This window comes from Mustela putorius, unplaced genomic scaffold (assembly GCF_011764305.1).
Source record: "Mustela putorius furo isolate JIRA1106 unplaced genomic scaffold, ASM1176430v1.1 tig00003863_pilon_pilon_pilon, whole genome shotgun sequence".
In the NCBI taxonomy this organism is placed as follows: Eukaryota; Metazoa; Chordata; class Mammalia; order Carnivora; family Mustelidae; genus Mustela; species Mustela putorius.
Window position 1 is genome coordinate 22,466,829 of NW_025422015.1, and position 27,513 is coordinate 22,494,341.

Consider the following 27,513-nt stretch of genomic DNA (forward strand, 5'->3'; position numbering starts at 1 on the left):
AACTTCTAGTGCATAAAGCATGCAATAGCTATTACCTCTTATTATTTTTATTGCTTACTTGAAAGCCCTTAGATAATAGTTTCTCTTCCCGTCTTCACTTTCTCTTCGATGTTTCAGAGATGATACTTGCTCTGCCTTTTCCACAAAGTTATTGAAGAGGATCAAATGATAACAAATGTGAGGGGGCTTTGTCAACTGAAAAGCACCATGCACACGGAAGGTATTGTAACTGAGGTTCCATTCGATGTTGTTCACTTTAGAAAAGGTTATGTTTAGCCAAAAAAGAAGGCTTTGGCTGAAGTAGAGTCACTAACGTCCGGGTTAAAGGAGGGAGGAAGCAAAGAACAAGAGGTGCATGGGTAACACACGCCCAAGGCAAGGAACTGCACATCCCTTTTGAGATGCCAACGTTCAGAAAAGATGCAATAAGTGGAATCTGAGAAAAAGTGGTATAATTATATACAAGCAAAGCACCGGGAGGTATCAGGGGCGCGCGCGCGCGCGTGTGTGTGTGGTGTGCGCACCCGCACGCACGTGTGCGCCTGTGCCTCAACCTAGGTCCGCAGCCTCTTCAGCCTTGTCCGGCTCTGCAATCCAAGCTCCCAGGCCGCGGCCTGGAAAAATCCTGCTCCGACTTCGGGTTCAGCTAACAAGTCCCTCCACTGTGGGGTTTCCCCAATCCCTCCAGCCCCTCCCACAGGAAGAATAAATGGTTCCTTTTCAGTGTTCTCGCTGTGAAAGCACTTCACTTCTTCCAGTCTCGACTGAGCAGGACCCACTTTTCCTATTTCCCTGTTTCCAGGGTCTAGCCTTGTATCCGCTACGGAATAGGTTTGTTCAGTCAAGAAGTAGTCAGTAAAGCACTTTGAAGAAATCACTTTTAAAAGTTGGCAAAAAGGACTTAAGGGTGGATGAGCGGGTAAAAAAAAAAGCCTGGCGCCCTGACACAAGCGGTCATTAACCAGGGCAGCTCCAACCGCCAGACGCATCTTTCCAGCTCTGGGTACCCGGCGACCGCGGCGGCCAATCCCGCGGGAAGGCCCGCCCCGGGGGCGTGGCCTGGGATGGGGGGGCGTGGTGCGGCCCGCGGGGGTTTCCGCGCTGGGGGCGCGTCCGGCGGGGGCGCAGGAGGGGCTTCCGCCGCGAGGGGGCGGGGCTGGAGCGCCGAGTCCTCTGACGGCCCCAGCCAGGGAATTTCAATTTGAAACCCAGCGGAGGGAGGAGGCGGGTGCGGCGGCCGGGCGGCTGGGGCTGGAGCGGGACCAGTCCCCGCGGCGAGCGAGCCCCTGGAGGTGCAGTGCAGGGTAAGGAGGTTCGCGGGGCTGCGGAATGGCGGGCCCGGGCCGGGGGAGCCCGGACTGGTCGGCCAGTCCCTGCTGAGTTGCAGGAGCGGCTGGGATTTTTCCTCTGGCTGCAGCTGGGAAGCTGATCCCTGGCAGGAAGCGGTGGCGGGACGGTCCCACCGTGGGGGAGGGCGACCGGCTTCGGGATTTTCTGCGGCTTCCTCTCTCCTCTTCTCCCCATCTCTACCGGACCCCATTCCCGCCCCGAGGTCCGGGTCCTGTTCCTCCAGGCAGGATTCGTGCTTCCCCGCTCCACTGCGGTACCCCCCATCTCCCTTCCCGGGAGTCGGGGCCACGTCTGGTCCGAGCCAAGAGAGGTCGGGGCTTGGTGAGGACGGCGCCGGCCCCGCCGAGGTGCCGTGGACTCAGGGTCGCGCGTCCGGGGCCCCGCGGAGAGGCTGGAGGAGGAATCCGGCTCCATCCCGGGCGCGGGCCGCGGCGCGCGAGCCGATCCCAGCGTGGAGCACAACGCCGGCGCTTCGGGGAGGCGGCGGCGGGGTTCTTCGGGGGATGGTTTGGGGAGAGGAAACGCGGGCGAGGACGCCGCTCCTCCCCGGGCCGGCCGCGCGCGTGGGCTCTGCAGGGAGCTGGGCGAGGGGGGCGCGTCGACCCCACGCGCCGCGCCAAGCCGTCCCGGCCGGCGTCCGTCCGCGCGCGCCCCCGTCGACGTCCCAGAGGACGTCTGCGGCCCGGGCACCTGCGGGGAGCGATGCACTCTTGCGCTCCGGTCCCTCCAACGCCGACAGTTCAGGCGGTCTCTGCACTGATGGCTCCTTTACCTCCGCTGGGGCTGGGGGCAGAGGGTCGGGAACAGTTTTAGGTGAACAGTTTTAGGTGGGGGTGGGGGAGAGACAAGGAGGAGAACGGACCCAACTAGACGCTGCCACCCCCACCGCCCGCAGCAGTCGGGTTGTCTGCGGGGGCGACGTCGGTCCTCGCACTTCCCAAAATCGCTCACCTCTTCCGAGGTCAGGGTTTTTTGGTGAGATTAGAAGAGCTCTCGCCTACTGTTTGCTTTTTTTTCGGGGAGGTCTCTTGAGGGGCCCTTCCTACTAATTTAGGGTGCTTTAAATTGAATTCTCCATACGATAACCGCTGCAGCCGTTTTTAAGAGGGAGTTGTGGGGAGATTATATATATATAAATTTGTTGTTTCGAATCACATCTTTTCCTCGGTTTCCTGAACTTCTTGCCTCCAAAATGTTGTCTTTGGGGTCTCATGCCAGGAGTCTTGTTCTTCTTGCTGTTATGTAAGCTTTATTTATTTATTTTTTAAATGATTTTTACAGTTTTTTCTTTATTCGTCCATATTTTCCACTCCCCCCCCCCTTTTTTTCTCACCGGAATGCATTATTTCTATATTCTCTGTCTATAATACGGTAGGAGAATTAGCAGTTTAGTTTTCTATCACATTTCAGTTTGGGTTTAATACTTGAGGGAAACTGAGTCGATTTCTTGGCCACAGGATCTGGGATGTAGGATTCTCAGGGTTTGGATAGGTTTTACTGGGACACCAGTAGCACTTAATGCTGTTGACTTTCCGTTTGCAGCCTCATTGCTGTGAGAAATCACTGGATTGCTGTTGCAGTCACCAATGGGGTTTCGTTGCAACGCAATCTTGGATTATGATAGGGGCCAACCGACTACCATCCATCAGGCTGACGCAATTTTTAAAGAGCTAGGCTGTGTCACTTGTTAGAACGGGAGTGATCAGTTTGGGAACCACCATCAAACCGCGGATATCTACTCTTTGGAGGTTATTGGAGAACTGTACAAGTGGTAATGACTTGGAACAATGGCGTGGATTTAGGGCTCATTTAATCCTATCCTGTCTTCCTCACTTCTTGGGCAGAATTCCCACTGAAGTCAGTAGTGGTCTTGTGTGCAGAAGGACTGCTGAGAACAAGAGACTGCTCATTTAGAGTATCGGGAGGGACAGTTTCTTTCCTTTTAAAACACCCTTCTTTAAAAAAGACCTAGTCATAACAGTTCTTTAATCTTTTACCTCCAGTCCAAGTAGTTAGAGTACTGTGTGCAAAGACCTTTCAGAGAAAATGGGTGGGTGACTTGAGCCCCCAGCTTCAGATTCTTGGTATCTGAATTGGATGGGGATTGCTTAAAAAGATTAAAAGTGATGATTTAACAAAGTTAAAATTTTAATGAAGTTATTACTTCTGTAAAAAATTTAAGGTGTTATGGAATATTTTCAACTGGGTATGTATTATTAAATTGGACATGTATGCAACTGGGGATCTGTTAAAATCAGAAACTTAATTCCAAATAGAAGCAAATTTGCAGATTTAGGGGATGAATCGGAAGGTAGGCCTACCAAAAAAATAACTGCAAGTGTATAACAAGGACAATCAGAGAGCTCTTACTGTATTTGGAGAGGTAGCTTTTTGTACAGTTAACATACATACAGGCGTTAGTGACTCTCTGGGCCCATCATTATTAGATTTGTGAGCGCTCGATGCTTTCCAGTTTCACTTGGCGCTTTCCAGTTTAGCTTTGTGCTGGTCTGAATTGGTGAGCTTGCTAGGTACTTTGCCTCTTAACGTAACGTTCCTGTGGTTTACCCTTTCCAAATTACCAGTTCTAAAGAATCAAGTTTAAAAGACCTATCCAGTCACCAGATTGTAAAAATAGATTTTTACAAATCATAACCATGTCCATGTGTACTACCCAACCATTTGCTTTCAACTAAAAATACTTGCAAAGATGACAAAGCAGTCCTCAACCAAAATATTTATTGGTAAAATTACTCTGTAATTAGTAATATTGTATAGTTATGTTTAACCTCAGGTTTTGCTCTGAATCACCACTCTCATATTACTGTGGCTAGAGAACTACAAGAGTTTTTATCTTTGCCATTTTATTTGGGAATGTGGGGTTTATATTTTTATATATGAGAATGCTAAATATTTTTTAAAGATTTCACTTTCTTTCTGTTTCCTCAGGAAAGTATGGGCCTTTGTCCTTGTTTTTTAACTGAAGTAGTCTTTTTGAAACCCATGTGTCGCCTTTTTGGAAGAGTATGCCTTACTAATATTTTTAATAAGACACTATAGTAGTTTATAGGGATCGATACTGCTGAGAGTCAAATTTTGTATTTCTAAAATCTGTTTTACTCGGAGAAAACAAAGGAAATGTGCCTACCTCCCCCACCCCACCTTTATTTAGAAACATTTCCAGTGGCCTTGTTTGCTTTTTCAGATTCAGAATTACTGTACCTAACCACTGGGTACCCTTACAGATTTAAAAGCTGTAAGTAAATGTTTATGCTGGCTTCAGTAGTCTAGCAAATACTAGCCAAACCCTAATTTACTGCCCTTTTATAGCATCTTGGAATCTCAGGGCAGGAGTCAGCAAATCCAGTCTCAGCCCTTGTCCTCTTCCCCCCAACACACAGACATTTCCAGACTCTTTGGAAGGCTTGAGTTAATAGAAGATTTGTATATGAATCACCCACAGATTCTAGACAGAGCATCCTTTGGGAATGCCATGTTTTGGCACAAACCAGCAACTCAATATTCATAAGATATCTATCATTCATCTGGGCAGTGCCCCAAACTAAAATCTAAAATGGAGTTGTGACTGGTATCATTAGCTATAGGGGAATGGCCTCCAAGTATAAATACTATAGTTTTGTGTAAGTTACAGCTAAGCCAAAAAGGAAAGAGAGAATTCCTCTCTAATAGCTAGAAGTAACTGATAGTGATAACGAATGCTTTTTAAAGCTTTTCTGTAAAGTGTGTATAGGTGTGCATTTTGTATGAGAGAGGGAATATATTTATGTACATATATGTGTATTTGTTATGTGAAGTATCTGTAGCATTGTACTCAATATATTTGACAGATCTATTCATTAAACCTTTGTAGAATATTTTAGAAGTGCTTTTAATGAAGATTCTTTGAAAGTTGGAGTTGATGTAGAACCTGGTACTATTTCATGTAGAAATGTCATGTAGGCAATATTTCATACAGGGGATTTACTTTTCTGGCTAGTGGATATTGTTTCCCCTCGCTTTGTGGTTGAATTGAGATCTATGTGGGTTTCTTCGATGTGTGTTTTTCATGTCTTGGATAGATTATATATAACTTCTCTCAATACCCAGTCTTTGAGATAGTATTTATTTTAAGGAGGGTTTCAGTGGTTTTCTCATTTTTAAAAAAAGATTTTATTTATTTATTTATTTGACAAAGAGAGGGAGGGAGAGAGAGAGAGAGAATGAAAGGATGAGTGGGGTAGAAGGGCTGAGGGAGAGGAAGAAGCGCACAGGACTCGATCCCAGGACCCCGAGATTATGACTTGAGCCTAAGGCAGCCGTTTGACTGAGCCGCCCAGGTGCCTCTCAGTTTTCTCATTTTTTTTTTTTAAGATTTAAAAAATTTATTTTTTATTTATTTGACAGACAGAGATCACAAGTAGGCAGAGAGGCAGGCAGAGAGAGAGGAGGAAGCACGCTCCCCGTGGAGCCGAGAACCCGATGCGGGGCTCGATCCCAGAACCCCAAGATCATGACCCGAGCCGAAGGCAGCGGCCCAACCTACTGAGTCACCCAGGCGCCCCTCAGTTTTCTCATTTTTAAAGCGACATCACTTACCTATTAATATAGGAACAATACTACATTTTATACTGGTTCTGGATTTTTTTCCTGTAGATAGAAATTGGGCTAATTTCATAATCTCAATTACTTATAAAATGGAAATATGTTTTCATTTCACAAATATTGCTTTGCATATTAGTATTTTTTCACTTAAGCATATTAGAGCCACAAAGGTCTAGAAGCACGTAGATTGCCTCCTAAATACTCTTTAGAGTAGTATGGAATATATGTGAGGAGTAAGAAATATCTTTTTATTGCTCCAAGTTGTATCTTCAGTAGGGTTAGTTAACATTTTACATATGTAACTAACTTGAGTATCATGGAGATGGTTTTCCGTCTTCCTAGTTCTTAACTAGAACTAAAGGGCATATGGAAAGGGCTCCAAAGTGATTTGTCTGTTCATCTGTAGACACCTTATTGTCTAGATCATGTAGTTTCCTATGTATTCTACCCATATAAATACACATCCCATATCTTAAAAAACATTGTATCTTAACTAAAGCTTTTAATTTCTAACTGAAAAGCCAGTTTCCCCTTGCTTTGCTCCTTTTATGGCCTCACTATCAATCTCTTCGAAAAAAAGTTTCAAATACATAAAGATATGTTACCTTCTGATTGCCTTATTTCAAGATAACTGATTTTTTAAAAAAGATTTTGTTTATTTATTTTGAGAGGAAGAGAGAGCATGAGCAGGGGGGAGGGGCAGAGGGAGGAGAGAATCTCCAGCAGACTCCACACTAAGCTTGGAGTCTGACAGGGGAGCTCAGTTTCATGACTCTGTGATCATGACCTGAGCTGAAACCAAGAGTCAGATGCTTAACCAATTGAGCCACCCAGGTGCCCCCAGATTTTTGGAAACTATTCATATAGTTCTGATTATCTTCTCTCTAATCATCTTTTCTAAGCCCTGAATTCAGGTTTCTAGATCTGTTGAGGTAGAACCAACATCATGATAGCAACAGTGTGGAGTTTAATCATAATTTTGAATTTTCTTTGTGATTTTACCCATATAAATACACATCCCACTATCTTGAAGACATTAAATTAAAATGTAATTTACATTTTGCCATAATTCTTATGTTCTTTTTCTTTTTGTTTTTTTAAAAGATTTTATTTATTTATTTGACAGACAGAGATCACAAGTAGGCAGAGAGGCAGGCAGAGAGAGAGGAGGAAGCAGGCTTCCCACAGAGCAGAGAGCCCGACGTGGGGCTCGATCCCAGGACCCTGGGATCATGACCTGAGCCAAAGGCAGAGGCTTTAACCCACTGAGCCACTCAGGCGCCCTTCTTATGTTCTTTTTCTTTTTGACCAGATAACTACAACTTAGATTCATTCACCCAGAGGACCGGAAAGGAGCATTGAGATTATTTAGTTTCATTGTGTTTGATGTGGAGTGTGTTAGTGGGGAGGGTATTGCCCAGTGTGGTTTATGAACTGTCTGAGACCTTACTAAAGTGTGTGTGTATACATGTATGTGTGTGTGTATGTGTGTCTGAGTATCAGAGAGATTTTTGGGAGCAGGTTTTGAAAGCATTTTGGGAAACAAGATAAAAAACTGCTGTTTTAGTTCAGTTCTTATTTTTGAGATTAGGAAACTTCCATCTCACTGGACTGATTTATTTCTAGAGCTACTGTGCAGCTGTATTCTGGGAATTCCTTTTGCCTTTCTTCCTGGGCTCCCACACTACTGGGTTCTAACTCTGTTTATTTGACTATATCCTCCAGTAGGTTCCAAGAAAGAGCAAGTGGAAGGTGAATTTTTTGAAACCTTGCATTTCTTTAAGCAGCTTTCTTAAGATGCCTTCTTTTTTTTTTTTTTTTAAAGCAGGCTCCATGACCACTGTGGAGCTTGAACTCACAACCCTGAACAACCCTGAAATCAAGAGTCGCTTGCTCTACCAACTGAGACAGCCAGGTGCCCCTAAAATTCCTGTTTGTACTCTTAACCCACTGAGCCACCCAGGCACCCCTCCTGTTTATACTCTTATGGTGAATGCTTTTATAGTTTGGCTGGGTATAGAATTCTAGGTTAGTGATTACTTAACCTTTGAATTTTCCAGGCATTATTCCTGTGAATTCTGGCACACTAGTACTGTTGAGAGGGAGTGATGCAATTCTAATTTCTGCTTCTGTGTGTGTTGCTGGTTTGTTCTCTTTAGACGTTTTTAGGATTTTCTCTTTGAACTTGGTGTTCTGAAATCTCATGATGGTGTGCTTTGGGTGTGGGAGGTTTTTTACTCATTGTGCTGGGCACTCAGTGGGCTCTTTCGGGTTGGAAACTCTTGTCTTTTAGAAATGTTCCTCTATGATAATTTCTCCCTCTGTTTGATCTTTCTGAAGCTTCTCTTATTTGGATGTTGGATTTTCTAGATTGACTTTCCAATTTTATTAGTGTGTTTTTTGTTTTTTGTTTCTATCTTATACCATCTCTTTGTCTTTTTGATTGGCTGTTGGCTTTCTTCAGTGTTTTCTTCTAAACTCCCTACTGAATTTTTTTTTTCCTATTTTCCAAGCTGCTCCTTGGTCACTAAATTTTTTTTCTGGTAATGTTCTTTTTTTTTTCTTTCTTTTTTTTCCTGTGTGTAGTATCTTCAGTCTAACCCACGTGATGGTCCTTTGGGTCCTTTGTACTTGTTTTCCCTCTGGAATGCTCTTCCCTCAGATACCTGCATTACTTACTCCCTTAACTCCCTCAGATCTTTACATTCTGTGATCATTTATTTGAAACTACCTCCATTCCCACACATACCCTAGTATGCCTTAAATCTCTTTTTCTTTCTTTTTTCTATAGCATGTATTATTATCATCTGAGAGTAAACTGCAAGAAGACGAATATTTTGTCTGTTTGCACTTTGTGAATATGTGTTGACTGAGTCATCGGGCCTCCTTGTTTTCTGTGTACCCCTCACATCTGCTCTCCTGGTCTAGAGTTTCTAAGTCTGGAGACTTCCTTCAGTTGCTCTGGAGAGTGTACTTCTTGTCTTTTGGCTGCAAAGGCTGGAAGAGAGAAGGAGAAAGGAGGAGGGGTTTCAGCATTCCACCTGCTGTTTTCAGCTCCATCTTTCACCTTAGCCCTCAGTGGCTGCTGGAACCTCTACTTCCTAGGTTCCCAGGGCCTTTCCCAGTACTCAGATTGCTTCTTGTAGGCCTCCACCAGAATAACGGATTCAGCTTTGGCTTCCTCTGCTTTGCTAAGTCAGTTACTTTGTACATCTGTTTTCCATCTTCTCAAATTCTGTTGATATATCTCATCTGCTGGCCTATCCCTTCCCTTTTTTTTGGTCCCTCCCCTTCTTTAAAAAAATTTCCTTACTGTCATTTTAGTGTGGTTTTGGGAGGGACTAGATTAACTCATGTTCAGTCCACTGATTTAGGGTTTTAAATTGATAAAAATAAAATTCCCAAGATGACTGTGGTACTCACAGTTTGGTAAGGACTGCAGCCATTATAAAATTGTCCTTTTTTTCCATGCCCGATACTCAGTTGAACTTCAGATTTTATATATATATATATATATATATATATATATATATATATATATATTCATACATATATGAAGAGAAAGAGAAAGTCAGATGATTGAGTCAACATCTAGGGTGGATGGGAGTGGATGACTGATATGTTTTTGAACAAGAAGGTGCTTCCTGGAAGACTTAAGCAAATGTATTTTTTTTTCCTTTTGATAAATTCAAGGATTAGTTCAGTACAAATGCTTACAAGTCTTATAGTTTGTACTTGAATTAGATTTAAAAGTACACAGTAGGGGTTCCTGAGTGGCTCAGTCGGTTAATCATCTGCCTTCAGCTCTGGTCATAATCTCAGGGTCCTGGGATTGAACCCCACTTTGGGATCCTTGCTCAGTGGGGAGGCTCCTTCTCCATCTCCCTCTGCTTCTTCCCACTGCTTATGCTCTTTCTCTCTCCCTCACTGTCTCAAATAAATAAAATAAAATCTTAAAAAAAAAAAAAAAGTAAAAAGTGTGGTGGAGGGGCGCCTGGGTGGCTCAGTGGGTTAAAGCCTCTGCCTTCAGCTCGGGTCATAATCCCAGGGTCCTGGGATCGAGCCTCACGTCGTGTTCTCTGCTCGGCATGGAGCCTGCTTCCTCCTCTCTCTGCCTGCCTCTCTGCCTACTTGTGATCTCTGTCATATAAATAAATGAAATCTTAAAAAAAAAAAAAAAGTGTGGATATGTTTCAGAAATGGCAACCTTGGGATACCTGGGTGACTCAGTCAGTTAAGCATCTGCCTTGGGCTCAGCAAGCCCCACATTCTCCCTCTCCCTCTGCAACTCCCCCCTGCTTGTGCTCTCTCTCTCTCAAATAAATAAAATCTTTGAGGGGAAAAAAAAAGGAATAGCAACCTGATTTTAGAGTGTTCTGAATACCTTTATCTTTAGACTGATATGTGGTTTGCATACATGTATTTCAATATTCTTTGAATATGGATTCAGTGAGTAGAGGAAACTTGCACTCCTACGGATTCTGGTAAATACTTTCAGGGGAAAAATTTCACTACTAGGGCATGAGTAGGGGGTGGGAATTGCACTCATGTGAAGATACACATATGAGGGGTTTTTGTTGCATGAACTTTGGGGTAACAGAAACAGAGTTCTGAATAAGGTAGTGGCTGTACAGTGTGAGGAAGCCCAGAAGACTTGAACACTCATATGTGTGTGTGGTTTGGTGGGTTACACAGATTTATAAATTGTTGTTGTTGTTTGGTGGGTTACACAGATTTATAAATTCAGGTACTCTCTTCCTTAATGTAGAAGGTGCTACAGACAATAGATCAGGATAGTATTTCCCCAAATTGTATTCATATGTTAAAATGAGTTAAGTATACAGATGAATCTTTTTCTTTTAATGGTTAAATATATGTATCAGCATACATCAGAAAAACAGACAAGTGCTTCAAACCTATGATTTCATTGGTATTAACTTAGCATAAGGGTAAAATAAAGTAGGTATTTTTTAAGGAACTTGATTTAAAGATAAATATCTTTGTCTTTAAGTGTTTGGATTTGGCAAAAACTATAAAGTTGGTATGTGAGTGAAGTTTGAGAAACATTGGGTGTGTTCAAAATATCATTTTCTTCATCAAGGTCATCGATAGATTTTTTTTCTTTCTCCTGATAAGTAACAGCATAAAACTGTATGTGGTGATTGAGGCGTAGACTTCTAATGGTTTTCTTTTTTTTCTTTCTTTTTTAAATTGTTTTAATTTGTAAATTTTTTTTTCTTTTTTAAAGTAAATCATTGGAACATTTTCTCAATTGATTCTTTTTTTTTTTTAAGATTTTATTTATTTGACAGAGAGAGAGAGAGAGAGATCACAAGTAGGCGGAGAGGCAGGCAGAGGGGGAGGGGGAGGCAGGCTCCCTGCTGAGCAGAGAGCCCAATGTGGAACTCTATCCCAGGACCTTGAGACCATGACTTGAGCCGAAGGCAGAGGCTTAACTCATTGAGCCACCCGGGCGCCCCATTCTCACTTGATTCTTAAAACAATTTCATACCCTATGTCCCACAGAGTAGAAAAGTGAGTCAGGAAGAGGTTAAACTTACCCAGAATCACTCAGTTTCTTAATGGAGTTTCAGGCACACCCAAAGCCTCCTTGTGTCCTGAGTTGTTCCCTCTGCTCTGTGCTCCTCTGCTGCTAATGGAGTTGCCAACTGAATTTTTCTTGGAGAACTCAGGAAACCTGCCAAGTTTTGTAGCTAGAGGTCTGTCCTGTAGCTCTCATCTATTTGTATCTTGAACCCTGAAGGTAGACAGAGCTAGGTCTTCCAAAAATAGTTCAATAAATGTGTCAACATTTTGAGATACTGTTGAAAAAAACAAGGAAGTAGAAGTCCTAGGAGATTATTAGAAAATGGTGCCACATGCCTTCACTAGGATTTGAAAAGCAAATGTGGCAGGGTCGTATGCTAGACAGTGGTGCATATTCACCCTTCATTTGGGGAGCCCACTTAAACTATGATAATTTTTCACTTTTCCCCAGTATGCTCTCTTTAATTGCTTTTGGACTCTGGTAGAAAAGCTGCTAAATGAGCACCTTACTTGAAAATTTTCTTTAATCCGCTTCTCCTAAGGAGAAAAAGAAAAACTCATTTTTCTTAATAAAATGAATACAAATTTTGTATGGAAAAGGTTAAAGTGTCAAGAAATGAGTTTGGTCTGTCTACTGACAAAGGAATCAAAGAGTTTATCCACGAGCTTGTAACCAGAACTGTTTTTGGATCTTAGCCATTAAAATCAACATAAGTAAGGCCTGCGTCTTAATTTCCTTAATGCCAAGATTGTCTGTTTTAAATTACACACATATGGGGATGTGAATATATTTGTTCCTCCCCCTTCCCCCACCTGCAACAGAAAAATAAAGGTATGTGGAAGATATTCTTAACTTTTGCAGCTCTGCAATGAAGAGCCGTAGATATGGGCAGCATGTGTGGTACAGATGTGGCTTGAGCTTGTCTCCTCATCGAGGCCAGTTCACTTTTGTCCCCACTGCTGCAAGCTTGAATGGAAAGACCTGGGGGTAGGTTTTCGAACATTTGATAGACCTGTGATCTGTGTGTTACTTGCTCTGTGCACCACACATGATAGCAGTGAAAGATAATGTGGCACTATTTTCAGGACCTTTTTTTGGTTGGTGGATTTTTTTTAAAGTTCGTGTTTTTTACAGTATCTGGTTATTCATTGAAACGGCTTTTTGCAGAAGGAATGTCCCATTGTTTAGTTACAGAAGAGTGTCTTTATGTTTAAACTTTTTTATTATGGAGAGTTTTAGATATATTCAGAAGTAGAGAGAACACTAGCACAGTGACCCCCAAGGACCCTCACCCAGCTTTGATAATTGCCAGGCCATAGCCAGTCGCGTCTCATCTATATTTTCCTCCTGATACTCCCCTTTCCTGGGATTATTTCGAAGCAAGTTCTAGACATCATCTAATTTCATTGGTAGATAGGTTAGATATTTCCTCCTGCCCCATCTTCTTGGCACATGTTTTTTAGTCTCCCAAAATGAAGTTCAAGTTCATTACTGCTTTTGTAGAATTAGAGAAATTAGTTTCTTTGTTACATGGTCGGTTGTCATGTTTTTGGAATAAATAACTGACTCTTGTTTTGATCACTGAAATCAGTTTCATCTAAATGTAGGATTGTAGACATAGGAAATGCTTCGGCTACTGCTAAAAATCCCTAATACTTTCTAACCCAAATCAGAGCTGATCTTCAAATTCTAGTATCTTCTCAAGGTAGTATAGCTGTTCTATATACATTTTTCTCCCAATGGTTCCTATATTTACACCAGACTTGAATGATTTTAGATTTTCCTTTCTTCTCCTTTCCTTTCCTCTCTCCCACGCTCCCTCTCTCTCTCGCTTTCTCTCTCTCATTCTTCTTTGGCTTAGCATGGTTTAGTTGGCAATATGTTGGAAGAAGACCAAGTGAAACATTTTTTTTTCAGCTGACTGAATTTTATTGGGACTACACAGTTATTGTGAAATCAGATCAACCTGCCATGTGTATGGTCTGGCAGTGTAGAGGGTAAAGTGCATGTTTCAAATGTGGATCCTATATTAGTTCATAAATCCTATCTGTAAATCAAAAGGTTGGCCCTATAGCTGAAGCTGACAATCACTTAGTAGCTGAAATGTGTTTCCTAATTAATAAAGGCAGGATTTTTATGTGAGAGGTAGCTTATTGTATATTTTAATTTTGACATTTATTTATTCATTTATTTAAATTTATTTTTTAGACAGAGAGTGTGTGTGAGTGGGGAGGAGCAGAGGGAGAAAGAGAATCTTAAGTAGGCTTCACCCCCAGCTCAGAGCCCACTGTGTAGCTAGATTTCACTACCCTGAGGTCATGACCTGAGATGAAATCAAGAGTCAGACACTTAACCGACTGAGCCAGGTAGGCGGCCCTAATTTTTTACTTTTAAATAAAATACAGTTTAGTATGTTTCCTTTGTAAAGTCGTTATGTGCTGAATTATTTTAAAATGTACTTGGTTGAAATATATTTTAATGTATTGTTTATTTTCTTTGTAAAGACATTACATGTTAAATGAGAAAATATTGATAACATTTCTTAAATACTTAATATGTGTCAGATACTGTTAGGAGTGCTTTGCTTAGTGTTTTTGTTGAATCCTTGCTATAACCCAGTGGGGTAGGTCTTCTTGATATAGGTTTACCTGTAAGAAAATGGAGGCACCATAAGGTTACATAACTTGCTCAGGGTCACTCAGCTAACTATTGGCAGAGCAGGGATTTGAACCTGGGAGGTCTGGTTCCAGAGCCTACAGTCGTTAACTGCTGTCCTATATTATCCCTGAAATACATGTAAATTCCTTCTTCATACCCTCTTCCTACTTGCATTCTCCTCCCTGGTGGTAACTTTTTGAACCATGGCCAATACCACACTATTGCATCAGTGTGTAATTTTAATTTGATCACTTTGGGTAGTTTTCCTTCAGAAACTGGAAAGCAGTCAGTGAGATTCTACTCTTTACTGGCTATAGTTATGAAGGAGAAAGGGGGACAGGTGGAAGCATACAGAGCCTAGCAAGATGGTAACTGCTGATGTTTGTCTTACTTTCCCCCCAACTGTTTTTTTAAATGGAATGTTGAATCCATCTGGAATGTTGACAGGTCACAGAGGAGTTACTGAAGTCAGTAGTTCAAAGTACTATTGAACGATCAAAATTTTTGCCTTTGCTTGACTACCTTGAAGTGTCGGGTGTATTGGAGCTTCAGGTGTCATTGATCTGTCCAGAAAGAAAAGACTTTGTGGGAGTTTGTCCTCGGTCTTTAGTAACTGGAATTTTAACAAACCAGGTACCTGATACTTCTTTTTCTTCCCCCTTTTCCTGGAAGGAGCAAAGGGTAAAAAGAAAATTGTTCTAGCCCCAAGTCCCAGTTCAATCAGTTCCTAAGTGTGACACTGGGGAAGTGATGTTGCTTCTTGTGTCTTTCTCTTAAGTGGTTCAGGTGCCCTGAATTATGTCCTAAAAATGTCTGTGGTTCATTCATTCATCTCTGTGGAGAAAGTCCACAGAGTGCTCTTCCTTAAAGGAAAAACATAGACATAGGATTTTGGCAAAATATTTGATAAAGCTTTGATGGTATCTTTTTAAAAAATATTTAATTGAGAGAAGAGAGAGGAGAACATGAATGGAGGAGGAGGGGCAGAGGAAGAGGGAGAAACAGATCACCTCATTGAGCGGGGAGCTCCATGTGGGGCTCAATCCCAGGACCCTGAGATCATGACCTGAGCCGAAGGCAGGCACCTAACAGACTGATCCACCCAGAGGCCCCTCATGGTTTCTTCACAGCAGTTTTGGGAAAATGCCGTTCAGCTGTGGGAAATCTGTGGCAGTGATTATTACTGAAATTTTAATCTTGGTTATCTCCTATCTAAATTTTTTTCTTTTTTTGCCAGTGATTTTTATGATGACAGTCAAGGACTGCTGATCAGATTTACAGATGTCATGGATGTTTATAGGGAAATCTAATAAGCTGTATACAGATCGTCTCGTTAGCTACAGAACTGGTTGAACTAAATAAGATGAACTTTTTGGGAAATGAATGTTAAGTCTGCTTGATTATCAGCCCCTTGAAAGAGTTTTAAGATAGTGCTGTGTTGGCCTTCTTTTCAATGTGAAGATACATTAAAACATAGTAGATGCCTTTGTATTTCTCAGTACAAAACGTATTGACTTGTGGTCTCAGCAGTGTGCTGCCATTACTTTAACCCAGGTAATAGAAGGCCCTGTGGTCAAATCTGTTGAGTGCTTTCTTCCCCTGTATTATTTGTAACATTCTTGACATAGCATTGTCTTTGAAGTTCTCTTTTGACATTTGCAGTGCTTTGTTCTACTTCTGGTCTTTGAAGACTTTTCCTCTCGCGGTCTCTTCAGCTTTTCCCTGATTCCTGGGATTCTGTCCTCAGCCTTTGACTCTTGACTCATTTTGTGTCACCCAAGACTTCACCTGCTATCATAATCTGTTAACAGTTTTTCTAGGCTAAAGTCTTCTTCACTTTGAGGATTCTCTACCGGTATCTTAAAGGAAGTTTTTAAACGAATATGTGAAATATTTAGGGTGGAATATGGGCTGTAACCGATGATTCTGTTTTGGCTTGGAATATTTTGTTGGTTTTTAGGTACTGCATTTTAAGGACTATGTCGTATGTACTACATAGTGCATGATACTATGTTTGATAAAAACGAGTGAAAGATTAGACAAACTGAAGCATTGTCTCTGAAGGGTGCCTGGGATGTTGAGGTTAGGAGAAACCGTAGCAACAGGAGGAACTAGCTGTTGAGATGACTGAAGGGGCAAGCAACTTGTTGTGGTGTTTTGAGAGCTATCTTTTGAGCACTGGCTTACTGGCTTGCTTGCTTGCTTGCTTTCTTTTTAAAATTAATTTATTGTAGAGAGAGAGAGAGGACAAGCAGGGGGAGGGGCAGAGGAAAAGGGAAAAGAGACAGAATCTCAAGCAGACTGCTTGCTGAGCACAGAGCCCTACTTGGGGCTTGCATCCCAGGACCCTGAGATCAAGCTGAAACCAAGAATCGGACACTCAATGGACTGAGCCACCCAGGTGCCTGTTGAGTATGGGTTTCTAACTTTTTTTTTTTTTTGGACAAAACCCCAGCATAAGGCATATTTATATCTTGGCCCTTTATCAGTATGGAAGTCTGTGTGTGTGTCTGTGTATGGGAAGAACAGAAACAAGCTTCATAAAGTAGGTCTTAGCTTTACTATGTGCAGTTCACTCTGAAATTTTCTTTTCTATGTAATAGTAAATAATAATAATAATAATTGCAGTCAACTGTTTACTAACTTGATTTTACAACTCATGAATGACTGTGATCTGTGGTTGAATAACCCTTTTTTTCATGGGTAAAACAGTTCTGGAGAAGGAAAGTTTCCTTTTTGGTATAAATAGAGGAGCTTTTTGACAATTGGAGCAGGCAGACTGGAGTGGGCTGTCTTGGGAGGAAGTGACTTTCCCAGGATTTGAGGGACCTCCACCGAATACTGCTAATTGCCTGTTGGGAGGTGGGAGGACCATTCATTGGGTAGGAGGTGGGACTTTGAGCCTACCAAGTCTTAAGATTTTAGGATTCTCATTTTGTGACTTGCTAAAATTTTAATAATGTAATTAATTTTTTTTATTGTTATGTTAGTCATCATACAGTACATCACTTTTTGATGTAGTGTTCCAAGATTCATTGATTACATATAACACCCAGTGTTAATACATGCCCTGTGAAATACATGCCCTCCTTAATACCCACCACCAGGCTAACCCATCCCCCCCCCCCAAAACCCTCCATTTCTCAGAGTCCACAGTCTCTCATGGTTTGTCTCCCTCTCAGATTTCCTTCAACTCACTTCTCTTCTCCATGTCCTAATGTCTTCCATGTAATTCCTTATGCTTCACAAGTAATTGAAACCATATGATAATTGACTCTCTCTGCTTGATTTATTGCACTAAGCATTATCTCTTCCAGTCCCGTCCATGTTGATACGAAAGTTGGGTATTCATCCTTTCTGATGGCTGAGTAATATTCTGTTGTATATATGGACCACATCTTCTTTATCCATTCATCTTTTGAAGGGCATCTTGGCTCTTTCCACAGTTTGGCAACTGTGGACATTGCTGCTACGAACACTGGGGTACAGATGGCCCTTCTTTTCACTACATATGTACCTTTGGGGTAAATACCCAGTAGTGCAATTGCCAGGTTATAGGGTAGCTCTATTTTTAATTTTTTGAGGAACCTCCACACTATTTTCCAAAGTGGCTGCACCAACTTACATTCCCACCAGTAGTATAGGAGGGTTCCCCTTTCTCCACATCCTCTTCAACGTTTGTTGTTTCTTGCCTTGTTAATTTTTGTAAGGCAGTCAGTGTTATTTCAGGATGAGAAATAATAATTCTAAATTTATTTGTTAATATTCTACTTTAGATAAAAAAAATCTCACTGTTCTTTTTTAGATATTAACATTTTTTAAAAAGTTAAAAATTGCATAGGCTACCTTTGTTATTTCCTTTTTTTAAATGAAACAGCTTTATTTGGAGACTTTTAAATATATACCAAGGAAATTGAATAGTATGATGGGTCTCCCCACCCAGTGCATCCTCATCACCCAGCTTTAACAGCAATCAACCAGCAGCTAATCTTGCTTTATCTATATCCCTATTGATCTCACCCACAACAGGATTATTTTGAAGCAAATCCTAGGCATCTTTTTGTTCCATCTACATATATTTCAAAATATCTTTCTTTAAAAAAAAAAATTTAGGGGCGCCTGGGTTGGCTCAGTGGGTTAAAGCCTCTGCCTTTCCGCTCAGGTCATGGTCCCAGGGTCCTGGGATCAAGCCCTGGATCGGGCTCTCTGCTCAGCGGGGAGCCTGCTTCTCTTCCTCTCTCTCTGCCTGCCTTTCGGCCTACCTGTGATCTCTGTCTGTCAAATAAATAAATAAAAATCTTAAAAAAAAAATTTATTTTAAGTAATCTCTATACCCAATGTGGGGCTCAAACTCGACCCTGAGGTCAAGAGTCACATGCTGCTATAACTGCCAGCCAGGTGACCCTTGATATGTGTTTCTTTCTTCTTTTTAAAAAAGATTTATTTGACAGAGAGAGACCACAAGTATGGGGAGTGGCAAGCAGAGGGAAAGGGTGAAGCAGGCTCCCCTCAGAGCAGAGCCTGATGCAGGGCTTGATCCTAGCATCCTGGGATCATGACCTGAACCAAAGGCAGACAATTAACTGACTAAGCCATACAATATCATTATTACACCTAAACAAATTAATGGTTAATTTTTAATATCATCAAATATTCACTTTGTTCAGATTTCCAATTTGTTTTTGTTTTCTTTCAGTTTTTTGTTTGAAATAAGATCCAAATTAGGTGCATACATTGTGGAATAGTGATTCTCTTACAGGTTGGGTCTCTTTATTTATTTATTTTTATTTCCTTGTAGTTTATTTTTTTTGAAGAATTTGGAATATTTGTCCTATATCATTCCTATAAATTTTATTTTGCTGATTTTATCCTGTGGCATAGTTTTTTTTTTTTTTAAGATTTCATTTGTTTATTTATTTGACAGACAGAGATCACAGTAGGCAGAGAGGCAGAGAGAGAGGAAGGAAGCAGGCTCCCTGCCGAGCAGAGAGCCTGAAGTGGGGCTCGATCCCAGGACCCTGGAATCATGACCTGAGCCAAACGCAGAGGCTTTAACCCACTGAGCCACCCAGGCACCCCACCTGTGGCATAGTTTTAACCTGTTGCTCTGTTTTGTAAATTGATAGTTACATAGATGGTTTTTATTAGCTTCATCTCCACTTAAAAATTTTTGTTTTTGTTTTTTGTTTTTGTTTTGCTATGAATACGTTTTTGGTTCTGTTATTTCTTAAAACCACTCAAAGAGTATACCAAGACTAATTGTAAAGGCGATTGGATTTCTTACTTAGTTCTTCAGTTTCTCAAATCATCTTGAGCCAAATTTCCCATAAAAACAGATGGAACCACTTAGAAATTTGGGAAGATAATAATCCTCTGCAAACACCACATCCAAATACAAATTATACAAGAGTTTTTAGTCCAGCTTCCTTTCCAAAAAAGAAAGGGAGAAAGCAGATGCCTTAGTAATTTCTACAGGCCACAAACCAGGTTTTCAGTTAAAAGTGAGACATTTTACAGTAAAATCAGTCTTGATTTTTCTAGCACAATATGGAAACATTTCAGTTTTGCTAGTTCAATTTCCCACCCAGTAAGCAAGTATTGTTGGTGACTAGCCACCCCCCCCTCACCACCACTTTGGGGTTGCAAGTAAAAGGATAAAAGTAGGAAGACACAAAGTCAGAAAGCACAACCAATATATGTGGCAAATTAAGTAAAATCAAGTAAATGTGTTCTGTGGTGATCACTTTTTATCATGAAAAACTTCAGATGTACAAATATAGAAGATAGTGCAATGTACATCCATATACCTCCACCTAGTTCCACCACCCCCCACCCCCACACCGTTTAGAACACTTTGTAAAAGTTGGGTATCGGTCCACACTGTATTCACCAAGCTCTTCCCTTTTTTCATTTGTGGTGAGCCTTGTGGCATAGGTCTTAAAACCGTTTTCTTTCTCTAGTCTGTGTTGGTAAATTTTTTGTTAGAATTTATTTTACTTTAGTTGGTATTTATTATGTTAGGTCATAGATGAAGAAGATTCCATGATTAGGTAAAGGTGCTTTGACGAGGCTTCATTGCCAGCTTTCTTCTTCTTCTTCTTTTTTTTTTTTAACTTTTTGTAATGGAGCCTATAAAACATGGAATAATGAATCTTTATGAACCCATCTTCTAGCTAGTTATTAACATATGTTCAATTTTATGTTATCTACATGCTGCCAGACACTTGTCTCCCTACCTTGTACCTTGCTGGGTGGTTTTATTTATTTACTTATTTTATTTTATTTTTTAAAGATTTTATTTATTTATTTGACAGAGTGAGAGGGATCTCAAGTAGGCAGAGAGGCAGGCAGAGAGAGAGAGGGGGAAGCAGGCACCCTGCTGAGTAGAGAGCCTGATGTGGGGCTGGATCCCAGAGACCATGACCCAAGCTGAAGGCAGAGGCTTAACCCACTGAGCCTCCCAGACACCCCTATTTATTCTCTTTAAAAGACTTTTTAAAAAATTTATTTGAGAGTGGATGGGAGTGCACGAGCAGCAGCGGGGGGAAGCGGGGGAGCGGGCAGAGAAGAAGAGCAGACTCCCTGCTCAGCAAGGAGACAGAGGCAGGGCTCAATCCCAGAACCCTGAGATCGTGACCTGAGCTGAAGGCAAATGCTTGACTGACTGAGCCACCCAGGTGCCCCTTGCTGGATGGTTTTAAAGCAAGTCCTAGATATTATATCACTTCACTTGTAAGTACATTTTTATATGTTTGCAGTAGATGAGCAGTTATAAAAAAAAACAAAATCAGAAATCCATTGTCACATCTAAAAACTTAATATTTCCTTAATAGCAAATATTTATGGGTGTTCATATGTTCCCATTTGTTTCATAAATGTTTTTATGGTTGGTTTTTCATGTCAGAATGCAAATGAAGTCTGCATTTCATTTGGTTGATATGTCTTTTAAATATCTTAATATGTAGTTTCTTTCTCCTCTTTTTCTTTCCGTTTCTTTGTTGAAGAAACTGTGTTGTTTGTTTAGAATTTCCCACATTTTAGATTTTGTTGATTGCATCTCTGTGGTGGTGGTTAATATGTTTCTCTTTTGTGAATATCCTCTTATATTGGTAGGTAGATTTGGGATTTAATCAGATTCAGGGTTAATTCTGATGATGGTGGAGGTTTGGAGAATTCTTCACACAAGTTTGTGTTTGTTTCTTACTGCATTTCTTCAAGAGAGTGTATGGTTGGCTGTCTTCTTGGGATGAAGTTTGATCAGTGGATTCAGGTATTATCAGTTAGCTTGATCTATCCATTGTAAATTTCCCATCAAGTTTTTGCCTAGTGTGTTTTTAGCAGCCATTGATGATTGTTGTCTAGATACTTTTCTTATTCATTGCATTGACTTTTTACTATATATTTTTTCTCTAATTTAAATAACTTATGGAACATTTTTCCCTAATTTCCTTATTATATATTTGTAAAAAGAATATGGACATTTTCCCATTTAACTAGAACACTATTCTTACCTATAACAATTGGTTGACAATAGTTCTCTAATATTATCTAATATCCAGTCTGTATTAGAATGTCTTCAGTCATCCCTGTGACATCCTATAGAGCTTATTTATCAAATAGGGATCCTATCAAGGAGCACATATTACATTTGGTTGTTGGTTTTGTCACTTATGTCTTTTGTAATCTAAAATAGTCCTTTTCCCCTCCCTTTTCACCGTCTTTTCATGACAGTGATCTGTTAGAGAGGTACAAGCAGAGGCTCAGTGTCTAGTAGACTATTTCTTATTGACTCTTTCTTCAGACTCTTTGATTATCTCCATGTGGTGGTATTCAAAGTAGTCTTCCATATTCTTATTGAACACGATGTAAAATTTAGAGCTATCAGCTCAGTTAATGGAGAATAACACTTTTGGTAAGAGTATTTCATAGCTAAGTTGTATGTTTCATATTACATCTTATTGGGGGCCGTATCATGTTTTTCATTATTATGTAGCTAAGATTGGTTCAGATAAAGATAGAGCTCCTCATTATAAAATTATATTTCCCCTTTGAGAGTAGCATATAAACTGGGAGAAATGAGACTTTGGCATCATACAAACATCAACTTCCTTACCATCTTTCATCTAAATATTATTATCCATTAGTCACTCTTACCTGAATCAGTTATCTCATTGGGGGTGGCAACGTGATCATAAAATGGGATTTAAAGAAGAGTGGTGATCAAATACACATAACATTAAAATTTAACATCTTAACCATTTTTAAGGGTACAGTGACATTGTTGTGCATCTAATCTCTAGAACTTTTCATTTTGTAAGACTGAAACTCTGTACCCTAAATTGGAATTTTTCAAGTTTTATCATTCCTTCAACTTTATAAGCTTGCAATTTTCTATGCAAAAGAGCTTTCCTTTTTCAATGCAGGCTATTTGATTACTGTGAAATACTATTTTTATTTGAAGTGCAGGATAAAATTTTTTCCTTTTACCACATTTCAGAATAAGCCTTTAGTGTAAGAGTTAGTTCCTGTTTTTTTTTGTCTTTCTCTTTTTTGAGTGTCATTATTGGCTTGTGGATTTTTATATATTTATTGTATTTCAATCAAGTACAGTCAATTCAGTCATTCTTTTAATGTTCAAATTGTCTCAGCTTTGGCCAATGGGAGCCCCTTCTAGTTGCCGCCTAAGTCCATTTGACTTGATCCTATCAGACTCTGAAAGGAAGGAATATGTTTCTTTAAAGGTGGTAAAATTTCCTTTGGGGAGCAGGGTCAAATCTTTATTAGCCATAATACAAATTACAGAAAAGTGCCATAGAGCAGTGTTAACACCTTGCTACCAAAGTCTTAATTCATCAACAGATAGGAAAGCAGGGTGAAGTTAGTGATCTTGAAGTCTTTTGTCATTTTATGTTCTATTTTTTTTTCTTACCATCTATACAATTGTCTTACTATTTGGTTTTCACTGGAGCATATATTTCTTAAGTTTATTTAAGTTATCTCTACACCTAGGAATCGACTCAAAGTCATGACTGTGAGATCAAGAGTCGCATTCTCTTCTGACTGAGCCAGCCAGGTGACCCAGAACAAAATATTTTGAGTGAATGTTGTCAGATTTTGTCTTGTTGAAACATCTTCATTACTTTCTTCCTAATCTGATGGTCAGCTTCCTGGGCCATGGATAAAAGATTGTGAGTTTGGAAAAGCAAGAGTTTCAACATAATTCACATTTCTAAAGTCCATCCTCAGGAAGCTGAGAAGGGGTTTGTATCCTAACCTTTGCCATTTATCCCAACGTAATGCCCCTCAACATTCCACATGGAGAAGGTCAGCCTCATAATGCTGGAACAGTGAGCTGCTTTCTGTTTCCTGCAGACACCTTTACTTCCTCTGATTTGGGTAAACAGATGAAGTTTCATCAGGAGTTTAAATGTGTAACTGAATTTGTGAAGATCTGTTTTGAACATCGTAAGACTTACGTCATGTTTCTAAGCCTCTGGGAAGTTACTGTCTGACATTTAAAAAAACATGTTGCTTATCTAAATTGGCTTTTTCCCTTACACAGTTTTATGTGGAGAATGGTTATCCCATAAGCAATCATTCTTTTCAGTTTAGTAGGTTTTTCTTTTCCAGAATAAATGTGGCTCAGTTTTATTGTTATGCCCTCAGTAGTCACTATCTTGCCTCTTTTGTTAAGTATTAAATGCGGATTGCCAGTTTTTAAATAACTTTGAACATTTACTGAATGTTGGGCAAAAGTACAAATAATACAGCTGCATACTATACTAATAAAAACAAAATACTGTGTCTTCAAAAACCATTTCTTCTCTGAGAATAGAAAGAAGTACTATGGAATTCTGTATGTATTCATCATTGAGCTAAGTTTTGGAGTAAATAAGAGATTATACTGTGTTTTAGTTAGAAGTATTCCTTTTCAGTGTTAGACATGGTTGGTTTGTAAGATAACCTCATAAGATCATTTTTATATCTACAAGAAGACCATCAATTTTTGTTTTTGTTTTAACAAAAGCCAATACTTTAAACAATATGTGAACTTGCTTTAACTGCAGAAACTATGAATATGGCCATATGTAGTAAATAAAGTTCATTCTGTCAGTTTTCCAGATGGTGACACCAACTGGAAGAATTTGATTTATTTCTTTCCCATTCATGATATTACTGAATTGTGAATTAGTGCAATTGAAATCTGTCCTGGATTGTCTATATAACACCACACAGGCTTGGTGTCTCTTATGGGAGAAATACCAGACTGTGTATTTAGAGAGGTACTTATTTTCTCTATCACTGTAGCAAAGGATTTGAGGTGTCATATAGGGAATATATACGGTAAAATTGCTTATGTAAAGACAAATGGAGGTCAGGTAAATTCGAAATAAAAAGAAAATACCAAAATGAAAATCTACCCTCAGTATATCTTTGATTCCTGAACATAGGTAACTATAGCCTGTCATATATTTTTATTGATATTTGTTTTTGTGTGTCTTTGTGTATATATTTGTGTATGTTTTATTTTTACACAAATATTTTTAAGGAAATAGAATTCTTGATAAAGTCATTGCTCTTCTCTGAAATGTCCATTGGAAATGATTAAAGAGTTGTCTGTGTGGCTCAGTCAGTTAAGCATCCAACTCTTGATTTCAGCTCAGGTCATGATCTCAGGGTTGTGAGATCAAGCCCCTTGTTGGCTCTATGTCTAGCGTGGAAGTCGGCTTGTCCCTCTCCCTCCACTTGCACGCACTCTTTCTCTCAAATAAATAAATAAATAAATAAATCTTTAAAAAAAATTATTGAAGATTTTTTTCTGTGATTAAGATCCTCAGATGTTTTGGCCTTTTCAAGATAAGTGACATTTTTGAAGAAAAGAAATTATGGTAATTAATAGTTGAGCCTGATATTTTAAAAAAATGATAAGCCTTTATATGCTTAAGAGCCACTTCTTTTAAACCTTGGTCCCTGTAAAAAGCACAGCTCACATGTCAGCTTTTCTGTGAAGTCGTCTCTGATTTCTATAAGTAGAGTTAATGTATCTCTTTCCTGTGTCTACCAAGAAGTGTTGTGGCACTTACCAGGTTGGATTTTAAAATCCGGAAAAGACTGATTTTTCTTACTGTTTAAATTTATATATTCTTACTATGTATTGCTTGTCTTTTCCCAGTGACTGATGTAGATAAGGCAAGCCACATACAGATACTTGTGGGGTAAATGAAAACCAGTCAACGAAATGGAAGTTTTAATAGAGTCAGACCATTAAAATATTTTGCTTGTTTTGAAGTAAGTGAATAAATTGACTGACTTTGATCATCTTTTTTTGTTTGTTTGTTTTTTGCTTTTTTATCATCTTTTTATTATATAAAAATCTCTAAAGTACTGAGAGTTCTGTGAATTGACTTAATAATTGGTATTTGAAACCGATTCTTGACATGGAGAAGAATGAGATGACCAGCTGACAACAACTGGTTTTCTACCAAACACTGACAGCCTTACCTCCTTCCTGGCCCTCAGTGGGAAAACTGACCTCCTTATAGTCTGAGGATAAGTCAAATCCTGCCAGTTGAACCCGAGAATCCTATTCCCATTGCTTTTGGCCTACCTAGACATGTTCTGTTAAGTAGTTGTTGACTGTTCCTGTCTTCTTTCTCTGCCTTGAGACAATGATTCTCAACCCTGGTTGTACATTAAAATCATCCAGGGACCTTTGTGGGAGAAAAAGCTCGGGCCCCAATCCAGATTAGTTGTATCAGAATCTAGCATCCTAGAATTTTAGAATTGGAAGAAAGGAAAGTTTGATTCTGTAAGGAAACCTAGAGGATTTAAGGGGCTTTTCTAAAACCAAATTAATAAATCTAAAGACTTGGGGCAAGAATTTGGGGATTTGTAAATCTCCATGGCTAGCTCCCATTTGTTTCCCTCTATCACCCCAGAATTCCATCCATTCAGTCTCCTGTTTGTCACCCCCTTAATCTTCATATCTCAGTTTATTCTGCTCCCTATGCTGTTTTATCACATTCTTTTCCTGTTGGTTAGATGCTCTTCTTTTAGTAAGCCACTCTCCTGCTCGGGAACCTCTAGTAGGTCCCTTGTACAGGAAGGGGAGTCAAAATTAGCAGTCTCATCCCCTGGTACCCCCCATTTGGATCCTATGCTCTGTCAAGAAGATTCTTCCCTGTCTTTCGTACAGTTATATATCTTTCTGAATTCTCATAAGCCATGCCATAAATTGTATCTAGGATTCCTTCCTTCTACTCTGCCTACCAGGCTCTTACACCAAATCTTTGAATATTGGCTCTAGAAGATTTTAGCAGTCACTTAATTCAGCCTTTTCAAGTTATAGATGAAGAAACCGAGACCCTAAAATGTTGGATATTTCCCCCAGTGCCCAGGCCACAAAACAAATTAGCTAGCTTTGGACTGAGGTTATAAAACTCAGATTTCTTTGTTCACTTTTCGCAAGACCTTTTCTCTCAAGATGCAACTTGGACTCGAGCAACTCTCCCGGACTTGCTCGATCCCCTCAGCAAGAGATTCTGTCCTGGGCTCCTCACTTTGGTGCCATTTATTGCACTGGGGCAGCGTTGGTATCTCTGTTGTAATAATAACGAACAAGGGTATTGCTGACTTTTGAGAGCTTGCTTTGCAGTACTCACTGTGTTAATAAGCACGTTGCTTGTTTCATTTTTACCCCATAGTCACACTATGGGGAGTATTGTCTTCATTATCCATGGTAACTGAGGTGTAGAGAGCTAAAGTCTTAAAAGGTCAAGGCTTAGGTTTTTAACTCAGTTTGGTCTGATGCCAAGCTCATCTACATTGTTGGAAGTTTTTGTTTTGTTTTGTTTTTAAATGTGGAAACATCTTTTATTTTCCACTGGATTATAAGGCTCTTGATAATAGTGAACAGGTCACTAATGTCTTTGTATCCCTGATAGCATCTATCACAGAAGAGCTCAGTAAATATTTGGTGACTGCGTTTGGGAGAACCATCATATGATGACCACATTTCGAAGATCAAGGCATTGGTGTTGAGTGGGGAAGCAGAAGGTGATATGTAAAGTTTTTCTCAAATTTTTAGGCACTAGATCTTAGAAAGGGGAAAAAAGTATGTGATTGAACTTTCTGTGGAATGCTGTGAGCAGGAGAGTTCCATAACTTTCCTTGTTTAGTGGCCATAAAGAGATCTTACGCATTTATTTACCTGTAAGAGTTTGCAATAGCATTTTAGTTGCTCGTTGTCTTTTCTGGCTTTGCTCATTGCTGTATTGTGGTTGCTGTCTTTAAATAGTCCTGAATCTCTCTCTAAACTAGAAGATTAGCAAGTAACTTCCCATATAAGATTGGTC

At 40.0% G+C, this 27,513-nt stretch overlaps 1 protein-coding gene across 16 annotated transcripts in view; it reads left to right on the forward strand.

The window, feature by feature from the left end:
* Positions 1 to 1,160: 1,160 nt before the first annotated feature.
* The window catches only part of EPB41L2 (erythrocyte membrane protein band 4.1 like 2), a 211,294-nt gene continuing 184,941 nt past the window's right edge, over positions 1,161 to 27,513 (forward strand). For 3 of the 16 annotated variants that reach the window (XM_013063718.2, XM_013063722.2, XM_013063732.2), the window contains exon 1: positions 1,176 to 1,304. The gene's annotated coding sequence lies outside the window, so the exon portion shown is untranslated. Of the gene's footprint in view, positions 1,305 to 27,513 lie in introns of all 16 variants that reach the window. The other 13 variants (XM_045066363.1, XM_045066369.1, XM_013063704.2 and 10 more) reach the window with 10 other exon arrangements.